Below are 10,135 nucleotides of genomic sequence, written 5' to 3'. Positions count from 1 at the left end.
TGAATTTAATACTACTTTAGAATGCCTTCATATTAATACAGCATATGCTTTTGCTGTTCTTGATAAAAAGATTTTTTAAAAACATTTTTCTTCCCATTGGTTCTTCAGAAGAAGATTTTTAGAGATTTTCCCTATACACTCCTATGAAAACTTTGATCGGCCATTGTGGCCTAAACCCTACCCCCGGGGGTCATGATTTGAACAAAATTGAATCTGCACTACCCGAGGATGCCTCCACATGAGTTTCATCTTTCTTGGCCCAGTGGTTCTTGAAAACAAGATTTTTAAAGATTTTCTCTATATACTCCTATGTAAAACTTTGATCGGCCATTGTGGCCCCACCCTTCCCCCGGGGGTTATGATTTGAATTTACACTACCTGAGGTTGATTCCACATCAGTTTCATCTTTCCTGGCCCAGTGGTTCTTGAGAAGAAAATTCTTAAGATTTTCCCTATATACTCCTATGTAAAACTTATATCGGCCATTGTGGCCCCACCCTGCCCCCGGGGGTCATGATTTGAAGAAATTTGAATCTGCACTATCCCCCGAGGATGCTTCCACATGAGTTTCATCTTTCCTGGCTCAGTGGTTCTCGAGAAGAAGATTTTAAGAGATTTTCCCTATATACTACTATGTAAAAAGTTGATCGGCCATTGAGGCCCCACCCTGCCCCCGGGGGTCATGATTTGAACAAATTTGAATCTAATCTACCCGAGAATGCTTCCACATGAGTTTCATCTCTCTTGGCCCTGTTGTTCTTGATAAGAAGATTTTTAAAAAATGTCATTAATTTTTCAATAGTCATAGTCATAGTTATCTCCCCTTGGAAAAGGGTGTGACCCTTCATTTGAATAAACTTAAATCCCCTTAACCTAAGGATACTTTGATGCAAGTTTGGTTGAAATTGCCAAGTGGTTCTTGAGAAGAAGATGAACATGTAAAAAGTTTAAGACGACGACGACAAGGACGACGACAACGACAGACAACGGACAAATTTTGAACAGAAAAACTTTCTAAAAAGCTGATGCATGTGTCTAGTTTCGATGCATATCTTATGCAGCCAACATTTACTTGAAGAACTGATAAAATTTGAAAGGGTATCGTTTTTGTTAGATTTTCATCCGACTATAAGTTTTCAAAATCTTCTCGACTATCGTCTACATCATTCAGGCGCATGTCTTTTTCACTCATATCGAAGCGGTTTGATGATCAAGACTCGATCATTTTCATTGTTTTCTTTATTTATTTCCCGGGCGACAATTGATGGATACATCAATGTTTTCTTGTTATTTATTATTATATATTATTGACATAGACTTTGTAAGAATGAGTTTGCCATTCACTTTCTTTAATTTTTGCTATGGAATAAATTACAGGTTTCCATAGTTTTTAAACAAAATATTGATTTTATCAATTTTTTTTGGGGGGGGGCGGCGAGGTAGGCATGGTTACATGTCTTATAAATCCTAGCGCCCTCTTACACTGCACTACGTATAATGCTTACATGGTTGTTGTGTCTTAATTAGTGAAGTACAATGCTGATACACATCAAAAGCCGATTGTACCTGTTAAAATTAAGAGTTATTGCCTTTTACTCGGTACAGTACAGCACTGTATATATTTTTAACTTGGAAGCAAATCATAACGTGAAATTCTATTTTACATTACAGAGTTATATGTATTTGTGATATATTTTTAATTTTAGTGCTCATGTGCTCTCATAATAATGTAAACAAACGAAATAACCCTCCCAGTATCTTGTTTTTTTTATCTGTCACATCATTAATATAGCGCAAGGTAACGATATAGTTTCCCATAGGTTTCACAAAGGTCAATTTGTTTATGTAGATTATACAAGGAAATGTATGGATGAAATAGATCAATTTGAAAGTGTTCTGTGAGCATAGTGAATTTTTTTTTAATATTCATACTGATGTATATAACTTTGGAATTCGAGCTGTCTTTCTTCCAAGGAAATTTTGATAAGAGTATGAAAAGAATTCTGGAAATGTTGTATATTGAAGGCCTAATTTTTATGGAATCTTAGAGTTAGATGAATTTTTTTAACATTTCAACAACCATTTCAACAAAAACGACTTAATTAGACGAACATCTCCCCCGCACAGACAACCAATCACGTTTTTCAGTAGGTATCTATTGATTCTTCAAAAGGTTTCAAAATTAAATCGAAAATTCAATATAGCAGTTTCTTTATCATTTTAAAACTTCAATGTATTCTCAGTTTACGATGCATATCTAAATGCCTCAAAAACATATATTTCTTTTGGAATTTGCAAGTAATTAATAGATGGCACTTCACAGAGAAATGTTTAAATTGTAGAATGTTTCTTAAGGTATTTACTTGAGTATCCATAAAAATAGAGGTAAAAATACGTGAAAGGCAAATTAGTACTAGCATTGTTACTTACCCCTCCCCACCTCCCCCAATATATATATCCTGGTGAGATTGAAATAAAGGATTCAACAACGTCTGGCACATACGTTTCATATTTAGATATTTTACTTGAGAAAGACTTTTAAGGTAATCTAACAACCAAGCTTTATGACAAACGAGATGATTTTAACTTTTCAATCGTCAACTTTCCTTACTTATACAGCAACATACCTTCATCACCTGTATATGGGGTTTATATTTCTCAGTTTATTCGATAAGCAAGAGCACGCCCTACTTATGAACAACTTCTAAACTGAGGTAAATTATTGACAAACAAGTTGATGAAACGAAAACATCAACAGTTTCGTCTAAAGCCATCATTTCGTAAGTTCTATAGTCTATACAATAACTATGTCAGTAAATACAATTTATTATTAAGACAAATGCTGATTGAAGTTTTTCATACTACCCAGTAATTGTTAGGCCATAACACACACACCATGAAATGTCGACGGAATATCCCGGTATTCCTCCTCCATGGCACCTGATCCCACCTTTGATGTTTTGGGGCTCCTTATATGTTCTGCCTTTATATTGTATTTTTAATGGACTTTTGAGCTTGAATACTGTGAGTTATTTCCATAAATTTCATTGATAACATATGAGGATTAAATTTCAAAAGGGGTGTATAATCGTAGGATTGTGAATCTCCTACCGACAAAAATTGTATAATTGAATTACTTAAGCTTCAGCAAAGATGTTGTTATTTGAAAGTAAGGGTATATAGATTTAAATGATGTAAATTGAAAGAAAACATATTAATTTAAAAAGGCATACGTCGGTATAATTCCAAACCAATTTAATCCAAATTTAATACATCAAGGATAAAATTAAACAGTGAACAAAATCATGTTATCAAAATTAGGTGATATAACTTTCACAATACTTATTAATTAAAAACACTCGTAAATGAACTATATTTTCTTGAGATCATTTACATTTCATAGAAAAAAAACAGACAAAAACCAGCAAAAATAAAACAAAGAAGTCAGAAAGTGGCAAGGCATTTAATTTCAACATCGATGATATGCATCCCACAATTGCTTGATATATAAGGTCAGACAGATAAACTATTGAAGCATAAATACACGAATTGTCTACTTTACAAGGCAATGAATATTCGCACATTAAGGCCATATGCAACGTAGTTTTGACATTATTGGGTTCTTCCCTGGATTTGAAGAGTTTCACTTAAAGAAAGACCTTGTGCAGTACTTTAAATGTCTAAATATGGATTTATACACCTCTTCTAAAACAAATTTGATAAGAAAAAAATCTGGAATTTGTTTTGTAGTTTTTGTATATTTTCTTTGAATAATGCAAAAATGTTCATAATTTGATGTCTTCCAAAAAGCCCTGGTAATGCATGCTGAATTTTTGTCTTTATTTCGAACATCTGATGGCACAATAATCTTAAATTATAGGAATATCTAGAAAAGTTCTCAGTAGATAAGGTACGTTGCGTATGTCCTGAAGAAAAAGAGTCTATATTACAAATGGAATGTATAGAGAATTTTTGCACAAGAGAATGATTTTCACATCTCAGATTTAAGTACATTTAAAGTGTCTATATGATAAAAAGTATTTATATGAAAGGATGTTTTAAAAAAACTGTTCTAAGACAAATCTTTTTGATAACACAGTGAATTACTGAGATGAGAAAAAAGCATAACCTCTATTTGACAATGAAATGTATTGTTTTTTTTTCAAGGTAAGCACATCTCAATTTCATTGCTTTTGTGTTCTTTTTTATACATTTTGATTATAATTTCGCCTCTGGGAGCAGTTGTATCACCATGTTGAAGTTGACTACTGCTAGGCTCTTCGCAATTTTGGTTTTTTTTTGTTAGAATCAGTTCTGGTACCTGGAAGATGTTCTTTACTACAAAGGTAATTGACATTTTGATTTTCTTCATTGGAATCTTTCACGACACCTTGTTGATGTTCTTTACTGTAAAAGGATGAAGAAGTTTGACTTTCGTCGTTGGAAATATTCCGCTCACCTTCTGAATGCTCATTACTGCCAGAATATTCGGCATTTTGCTCCTCATCGGCAAAACCAATATCAGCAACTGGCCATACCTCTGTATAGTTACGGATGATCTCGTTTAACAAATTGCTAAAGGAAACACTACTAATGTCAAGTTCTAATTCATGTGGAGGCTTGAACAAAATGTTTCTAAAAATCCAAGGTAAAAATCCCCCAGCAAGCGTTGCCAACATCTGGTTAAAACCTGATATTGAATACTCATTTCCAAAGGCCATCACAACAACCATCACAAATAAAAGAAATATAATAATAGTACAAAACTGACGCAGTGCTTGACAAAGATTTTTAAACAGACTACCAGGACATCCCTTATACTTCATGTATGCAACTTCAAAAAAGAAATCTCGAGAAATATATGGTTTGTCCTCATTATCCAAAAACAAAAGAACTCTGCCAACTTTTGATTTTAGTATTCCATTTTCAACAAAATAACTAGTTTTTTCTTCACGCTCATGGTAGACCTTAATTTGAAAAGCTGTGTTTTGTTGTTTATTTGCTGACTGTCAGGCGATAGTTTCAACTTCATTTTTGGCTTTCTCCAAAAGAGCCTTATTTATAGCTTGGTTGAAAAGTTGATATTTCTATGTTACATTGCCAAAGCAGTCTCTTGCATACAAAAATAGCATAAAAAACAATGAAACAAATTTTAGCGTTTGAGAGGCATTCAAAATTATTCCAATTAGAGTATATACCATTACTTCTAAGACAAACACGAAAATATCAACTGCCAAAATTACACTAGACATAATTGATAATAAACACAGAAGAATGGTTATGAATTGAAAAAAATGAAAACACTTCGACGAATGTTGAGGCAAAAGTGCAATATTTTGATTTCGCCAGAGGCTATTATTTTCTCTATCTAAACATGATTTAGGGAGTATTTTTCTAGGAATCAAGATTAATAACAGATGAGAAAACAGACGCACAACAATATTGAGAGTCGGACAACAATAAAAACATAAAATTACAACGCAAACCGGTAATAAAATAGCCCAGTAAACTCCAAATAAAACACAAGCCAAAATTCCATATTTTTTGAAAGGATAAAGAAGGATTTTCATTGTCAATCCAAGTGCTTCTTCGAATGTATATTCATTCATATCTTCTAAACATTTTCGGACGATAATTTCTATGTTTTTCTTTATATCTTTAATATTCAAAACAATGAATCCTTTTCTTTTAATATATCGAGACAATCCTAAAATTTTGAATAGCAGTGGAGCTGTGAATGCAGCAACATAACAAATTATGAACGAGATATGCACGGGCGTAAGAAAACTTACGAAGCTTCCCGGAAAAAATGCAAAGTGAACATCAAAATTTCGTTTTATGGCTTCTTCTTTCTTTGTCTCTAACTCTTCATTTTCAAATTTATAAAAGATAAAAACTCTGAAGATCCACGGAGTTATAGTTAGTATAACAGTGACAGTAAACATAAGCGTTTTTAAACAAGAATACCATGTCAGTTTCTTGGCATTTGTCAGTGGGACGAAAATATTACTCTCACAGCACGCCGAAAAAGATCTCGTATGTCGGATTTTACAACGGAATAATGAGTTATAGTTAGAGTCCAGAATACCAACAGGAACCTCGTTTGGTGGAATGATACGATGAGGTTCCACGCGTAACCAAAGTTCTGAAATTTGGAGTAATTTTGGCTCATTTCTCCTTATCTCGGTTATTTGTTTTTTCAATTTCTTCATCGATGACAAGTTATTGATATCTAAATAATCTGTTTTCCTTGGATTATATTTTTTCAAGATTTTGATTGTTTCTTTTTCTTTTTCAGCAAATTTCACATTGTAAGCAAGAGGTTGATACTTGATATTGTAAAAAGATTTTGGTATAAGATATGGACAAAACATAATTGCTATAATGTACATAAGCCATATACAGTAAAATAAAATTTGTATCCATATATCCTTTACCAATTCCTTACATTCAATGCCACCTTCTGCGGTTTTATAACAACACATGTGGTAGTAAACAGCCCGACCCGTAACATTTTTAATGTGTATGTTGCAAACATGTTCGTTGTCATTCAAACTACCACCAGACCCGTCTGATGAAATTTCCTGGAAATCATTTAAAAGAATTCGCCTGATATTATGTTCTATCTCTTTGATATTCCTCTGTAATAAGCATCCTATTGGATCTTCCTGTAATTTTATATCCATGGTTTCTGTGCCGAGGGTTAAAGTTGAAAGCGAAAGTACTTCAAATCCTGTCTTCAAAAATAATAAGCCTTGTCCATGGCGTCCTGTTGTTCTCTCCCAATAAAATGGTTTATAAATATCAGATTCCATTTCTCCTGGCAAAGTTCCGGTATGGTTTATGAAACTTAGCTGCATATATATTAATTTAACTCCAGAGTCTAGTTTCTGTTTGATGTCATGGCGTACTAAACTTGAAACAGGGCTAACTGTACAGTATTTCGAAATGTTCATATAGTATTCTACTTCGTAGGTGTTCACAGTGACATTATGTTGCAAAACCAAGTCTAAACTGTGGTTTTGTAAACATTCTATTCTTTCAACAGTAAAACTTAATACGAGTAGTAGAATCAACACGTCCATGTTGAATAAGGGTTTCCAATTAAATTATGTAATCTTTCAATGTTTTACAAGTTTAAGAGATTACGTGACTTGATATTTATAGGCTGTCTAGTCTCAAGTGGAAACATAAAAATATCTTTAAGTAGACATTTCCAGATTTCGCGATCTCGAGACCGTTCTCGCGCACTGACTCTGACAGTTGTTTCAAAATTTTAAGGGGCCGTGTCAAAATTTGATTTATTTACAAACAAAAAAAAAAAACCAAACACTGTTTAATTTCCTAGATAAAGCAACGTAGTATGTAGCATTTAAAGTCGTAGTATGTAGCATTTAAAGTCATAATATGGCGTATTTGCCATAAGTTTAGACTAACTAAAGTGAAAGTGATCTTTCTCTTTGTTTTGTTACTGTATATAAAGATAGGACTTTCCTGTGAATAACACAATTTAAATCAATCGCGTTACATAGAAATGCGAGACTTAAATGGTAATCTAACAACCAAGCTATATGATAAACGTGATGACTTTAACTTTTCTTTCATCAACTTCCCTTACTAATGCAGCAATATACCTTCATCACCTGCATACGGAGTATATATATCTCAGTTGATTCGATACGCAAGAGCATGCTCTACGTATGAACAATTTCTTAAACGAGGTAAATTATTGACAAGCAAGTTGATGAACCAAGAATATCAGCAGTCTCGTTTAAAGTCATCATTTCTTAAGTTCTATGGTCGATACAATGACCTTGTCAGCAAATACAATTTATCATTGAGTCAAATGCTGACTGACGTTTTTCATACCAATTGTTAGTCCATTGTTTATACACTAAATTGACGACGGATTTTTTCCGTTATTTCCTGATCATGACAACGAGCACACAGCGGGTGTGACCGGTCGGCAGGGGATGCTCACTCCTCCATGGCACCTGATCCCACCTCTGATGTTTCGGAGGTCCGTGTTTGCTCTGCTCTTATTTTGTATATTGTTTAATGGACTTTGATCCGGATATCTGATTAAATAAATTTCTGATTCGTTATCTCCATATCCTTCCACTTAAAACAATAATTGTTTTATTTATCCTTCTTAAAACAATAATTGATTTATTTAAGACTCGGAATAAAAAAATTAATCAATTTAACTTATATTTATAGAAATATGGGGATGATATTTGGGTTCAAAATCAGTGATTTTATTTTGAATAAGATAGCAAATATTATCTTAATCTTTGTTTAATCTCGTGTTTTACATTTTAGTTCAGATACGCCATACTTAGAATATAACTTTATAACCCTTTTAAAAATAGTTTTATACGGCCCCTTATATATCGAGGTACAGAGTACGAGTCCAAGCTCGTGACGCTCTTAGCTGGAAATGTCTAAAAAAAAAAGAATACCGAGCTTTAATCTTCAAATAATAAATCATTGCCTCTGCATGTATCAAGTTTATGCATATTGTTAACTACAGTAATGAATCTGGAAGTGTGAAAAACCCACAACAATTTGTTTCGGTTTCAGTACCTTTTGTATGTTCATGAATTCAGAATATTTGTCTTAAGATATATATATTGATATATTTAAGATATATATATTTAAAATAATGATATATTTTTTAACTGTTACTTTGCCACAATACTCTCAAGTATACCTCCACCAACATTTAAAGTATGCTTTAATCATGGCAAAGTAAATTATGATATGATAGTACTTGTGTGAAGGCTTAGCTTCTTTTCAATATTTTATCTAGAAGAATTATTGAAAGGTCTAGAGTTTTATTTATATTTTTGCTTTTCATTTATTATTTTTTTTTTGTTTTGATTTAACGTAATGTTCTTTTTTTTTGGGGGGGGGGGGTAAAAATTTCCTCCTCTTTCATTGTCAAATAGGATTTGCCAAACTTAAATAAGCTAAATGTTGAAATAACGGAAAATTTAATTTTTCCTATTAAAGAGTATATAAACCTGATTTTTGCATGGTTTGATTTCTAAAGACAAGTGGAATATCATTCTTTAAGCAAACATTATAAGGAGGAATATTAAAAAGAAATTTTATTTACTTGACAATTAAAGATTCTCTTTTCAAACACAATTTTAGCATTGAAAGACTACGCGAATCTCTTAATTATTTCATACGACTTTTTGTATTTTTCTGGTTACAGAAAATGTAAAAATTAGTTTCGCTGTAAAAAAAAATATCAAAGAGTGTATATTTTGTATCACTTTAAAGGGGGTCATTTTTCAATGGGGGTCATTATTTTATAGGACTTACGTATAAAATAATGACCTCCTAGGACCCTTTTTCTACAAAAAGATGATTTTTTTCTACGGGTGGGGGTCATTTTTTGTCGTTGAAAAATGACCCCCGGTCATTATTCGATGGGGGTCATTATTCGTCTTTACACCGCCATAACATATAATTACTACCAATCTACATGTATTAATCAGCCGTGTATTTTTGAAAAACTGGATATAGCTTTTTGAATTTTTTCCTGTTATCAAATATCATATGGGCCTTGTCCCTTTCCTCGAGCCACAAGTTATGATGATCAAAGGCAATAAATTCTAGTCTTTTTCGATGATTAATATACGTAAAATGCGTAAATGCATTGATTTCTCTTTTGATGAGCTATAAGAAACGTTATTAGAAAATTATCGCTCATTATGATAATTTATAATATATTTTTTGAAATATCAGAGAAAATATCCAGCTAGCGCAAAAAGTCGTGATAGCAAGACAAAAAGTTGTGGTTTTACTATCAAACTGTTACACTTATGAAATTGATTATATCTGTCAGTCGGATCATTTCCCCATTTTAATTTTTTTCGCAGTTAATTTTCTGAGTGATTCCATGTTGGATTGTCCTGTCGCTCAATCTTGATGGCAATTAAAAACTCTTATCTGTAAATAATACGGATGCTTTTGAAGTTCTTTGAACCTTAAGCTGCAAAGGATATTAAAAATCAGTGACCACACTTTTGAACCGAAATCCTTTGAATAAACAGAACATAAACTGCATTGACAAATGCAACAAGGCATATATTTGCCTTTCATGTTTTTGGAAATTTTCAGA

The sequence above is a fragment of the Saccostrea cucullata genome, unplaced genomic scaffold, assembly GCF_032062105.1.
Source record: "Saccostrea cucullata isolate Sc308-1 unplaced genomic scaffold, CSIRO_AGI_Scuc_v1 ctg3288, whole genome shotgun sequence".
In the NCBI taxonomy this organism is placed as follows: domain Eukaryota; kingdom Metazoa; phylum Mollusca; class Bivalvia; order Ostreida; family Ostreidae; genus Saccostrea; species Saccostrea cuccullata.
The sequence above is the reverse complement of the archived record's forward strand: the minus strand, read 5'-3'. Positions refer to the sequence as shown.